General features: G+C 46.3%; 1 non-coding gene across 1 annotated transcript; it reads left to right on the forward strand.

The window, feature by feature from the left end:
* The first annotated feature begins 380 nt into the window (after positions 1 to 380).
* On the forward strand, positions 381 to 572 carry LOC116986548. Its single transcript, XR_004415517.1, has one exon. It is a non-coding gene; the product is annotated as a U2 spliceosomal RNA (small nuclear RNA).
* Positions 573 to 4,299: the final 3,727 nt, after the last annotated feature.

The raw sequence follows: 4,299 nt of genomic DNA on the forward strand, positions 1-4,299 counted from the left end.
AAGGGGAATAGAATTAATATCTTGCCACCAATTCAGCAAGCACCCCAAGTGGTCTACCCTCCCACGATGGTGAATGTCGCACCATCGTTGATAAACCACTTGAGTATTTCACCAGGTATACCCATTCATGGGATTTGTAACTACTACCATGGATCCAAGGATACTTTATGGTAGACATCGACCTTGAAGATGCACACTATTCAGTACCTTCTCATATAAGTTTCGGATATACCGCAATTACCTGGATGGAGTAACCATGAAGAGCGTTGCGGCATTTGTCAAAGTTATCCAGAATCAACTAGCCCTGACACTTAGAAACATTCCGTCATGGCATGTCTATATATTAACGACAAACTATCCTTGGATACAGCTTTAGCTGCATCGCTTCTCGGCCTTTTGGCTAAGATCAAGTGTAGTATCTGTTCTTATCAGTTTAATAATCTGATACGTCCCTTATCTAGGGACCATATATTAAATTGAATTTTGGAACAGGGAGATGGAATAGGGGCTTGCTCCGTCCACTCCACGCATCGACCCAGTATTGCAGTGCCTCTGGGAACGGTGCACAAAATATATATCCAGATATTTACGTTGACCATCCACAACGTTGTTATCTGGTATTCATTAAGACTATCAGTCATGGTGCATTAACCACCAATCAACTACGTGGCAAAGTAATTGGGATATAGCAGCATTACCAGCTACTGAACTTTGTACCTTTCCTATGAGCTGAGATACTAGTGTTCAAAACTATCTCCATACCTGTAATATGGGGGCAAATGGATTAATCTGTAGTGTTATCATGGAATTTATCGGCAGGAAGGATTATGGTTGTACACTTCCACCTGTTTTGAGTAACATCTTATGTGTCCTGATGTGTTACTGAGCTTGTAATACTTAATGCCAATATGAATTGACTTAAACATGTTATATATTAACTTACTTAATTCTAGTGAAGCATTTGCTCAGTAATCCACCAAATTTGCATGTTCGTTTATAAGATAACAACATCAGTGGTGGCATATACCAAACCACTTGGGCGGAGAACATCGCTATTAGGGGACAATTTATTAACAATTGGAAACCGTATGTCGTCAAACATGTTTGACCATCAGTAACTCACCTATCAGGTGAGCTAAATACTGTAAACATACATTTAAACCAAAAATATTTGCTGAAATCACTAAGCAATATGGACACCAGATATCGATTCCTTATATCCAATTAAATCACCACGTACTAACTTACGTCACATGAAACCAATCTCAAGGCAGCGGCAATGGAGACATTCCCGCGTATTGAGGGGTGGGGGGAACCTAATCTCTATGTTTTCCTTTCCTTCTACCTCTTCAATAGGTACTACGGCTTCATCAGTCGGGTACTACGCAAATTACAGTGGACCAAGTCCACAAGCATGATTCCCAGTGATCCTCGACATGGTCATTAAAAGAATTGCAGAATTGGGAAGACCATTGCTGTGCTTGGATCAGCAGCACTATCAACCTGATGACAGCATTCCGTCGCATATCCTAGGGAACATACCTGAGGAGCATCAAGAAATGGTACACTGTTTCCAAAACAGGAATTACACATTCAACTATAACAAAAAACTGTACTGGAGCTCCTGGCAGGTCTTCACCACAATGAAGGACATGTTCTGTTAGCCTACTCAACTTGGGTACCGCTCACTGGTGATCAGATACAGGAGAGGTATATCAATCCATTCCCCAGAAATAGGTACACCCAAATTGGGATGTCAGTGAAATCCTGACATACCTTAGGGGATGATCACCAGCCAGGTCACTCACCCTGGAACAGCCTACCCTGAAGATGGACATGCTGGTGGACTTACATCAACACAAAGAGCCAGCTCTCCCATCTACTGCGATGGGACAACATGGTTATAACACCAGATAGTGTCACATGCCCATTCAAGGGTTGGCCAAACAGAACAGACCAGGAACATCAGGTCCAGTCATGAAATTCCGGGCATACCCACCTGAACCGCGTTTTATGTGTCATGACCCACTTAGAGATCGACACAATAAGGAATACCGAGGGAGAGGAAAAAGCCTTATGGGTCAGCCACAGGAAACCTCATGGTCGGGTGACGAGCTAAACTATCTCTAGTGGCTCAAGCAGGTACTGGGAGTTGCTGGAGTAAATACTAACGTGTATAAAATCTTATTCCACCAGGACAGCTTCCACGTCAGTAACTAAGAGGATGGACGAGCCTATGGACCACATCCTGGCTACTGCAGGGTGGTCTAGGGAGTATACGTTCCAAACTTTTATAACAAACCACTGACAGAACCTGTATCGTTTGCAGAAAAAGAATCTGCAAAAAATATATAATTTAAGCCCGGGGGAGCAATTGGTCTTGTTGTTGTTAATAACACCATTATTGTTTTTACAAACAGATTCATGGTTGATTACGATAACATACTTCCTCCCTCGAATGACTTCGGCAGCGAGTGAAGTATGAACTGTTACACGGTTTGAAATCACAGAGCTTTGAAGTCTTCACGTAGTCACTCACGTGACTCCGAAGTAAAATAGTAAGATTAAACAAGAACTTACCAGTTTGAAGTTTGATCTGTATTTTATGAGGAGTTACGATGAGGGATTACGTGCCCTCCGCTCCCACCCTCATTATATGGATCAAACTAATAAATTGATGTCTCCTTATCTTTACTATGTTTACTTCAAATAACTGTGTCTATCTGTGATTCCACACCGCTGCTTGGAAGTATGCCGCGCCTGCGCACTGAGCGGGTTCTTCACGTAATCCCTCATCGTAACTCCTCATAAAATACAGATCAAACTTCAAACTGGTAAGTTCTCGTTTAATCTTACTATTTTAAATGTGTATATGTGGGGGGCGGTGGGGGGTGAGGGGGAAACTGTTTAAAATCTCTTCCCTGTCCGGGAGACCCGACCTTTTCCCTGTCGGGTGCCCGTTGTCGTTGGGGCCTAGCACCGTGGAGCGGCCTCCAACCTGAACGACCCGGGGGCTCAGGAGACTGTGGAGCTGCGGACTACTCACCATCGTGGGGCTGGCCGGCCTCGGAACGTGGGGAGCGGTGGTGACTCGCTGCTGCGACTCGACTCCTGGGGCTCGGAGGCTCCAGCACCGCAGCCGCAGGTCCGGTGGACTGGGACATCGGGAGCTCGCGGGACCGGGGGGAGAGACCGCTTCCCGGAGCTCCCGCAACGCGACTTCTCCAGCCCGTGTCGCAGGGTTGGAACGACCTGGTGCGGGGACGTACATCGCCCGGCGCGGCTTCATGGCCGTGGGACATTCCAGCGCCCGCCGGGGGCTCCAACTTCGAGACTTTTAGACCGGGAGCGGGGCCGTAAATCGCCCGGCACGGCCTAAATGGCCGTGGGACTTATCATCGCCCGCCTGGGGCTTGGACATCGGGAGAGACATGGAGAACAGGGGAGAGAAAATACTTTGCCTTCCATCACAGTGGGTTCACTGTGTGAACTAAATTGTGTGTATGTCTAGGAATTGTCTTTGTTTGTATGGCTGTGGAGACAGAATTTCGTTTGAGCCTCACTGAGGCTCAAATGACAATAAAAGGTATTGTATTGTATTGTATTGTAAAGTCTCCAAAGGTTTCTATTCAGGTTTCCTAAGTGGGACAGGGGCATAAGAGTGTCCTCCTTACATCAGCGAGACCAAGCGGCACAGTGGCGCAGTGGTAGAGTTGCTGCCATACAGTGCTTGCAGTGCTGGAGATACGGGTTCGATCCCAGCTACGGGTGCTGTCTGTATGGCGTTTGTATGTTCTCCCTGTGACCTGCGTGGGTTTTCTCCGAGATCTTTGGTTTCCTCCCACACTCCAAAGACGTACAGGTTTTTAGGTTAATTGACTTGGTGTATGTGTAAAGTGTTAATCGCTGGTCGGTGCAGACTCGGCCGAAGGGCCTGTTTCCGTGCTGTATCTCTGAACTAAACTAGTGTAGACTTGGCACTGACACTCCAGCAACTGCAGCCTCCAGTGCCTTGTCTTTACTTTTGCTCCTGCCTGCCTTAAATTGAACATCCTACACACACAGTTTTCACCAGGCATGACCTCAAAGTCACTAGGATAAGAAGGCGACTGTGAACTCTCTCCCATACTATAATGGTTCTGAATCCCACGGTAACGGCCCAGCCACGTGCATTGAGATCATCTGATTCACCACGGAATGGGTCAGAAAGTTACCACTAAATTGTACAAACCTGCATGGGTGACATGCTATAAATAAGTCAACAAGAGGAATAGAGGGAACCCATCGAGCCTCGGTGAC

This window comes from Amblyraja radiata, chromosome 23, assembly GCF_010909765.2.
Source record: "Amblyraja radiata isolate CabotCenter1 chromosome 23, sAmbRad1.1.pri, whole genome shotgun sequence".
Lineage (NCBI taxonomy): Eukaryota > Metazoa > Chordata > Chondrichthyes > Rajiformes > Rajidae > Amblyraja > Amblyraja radiata.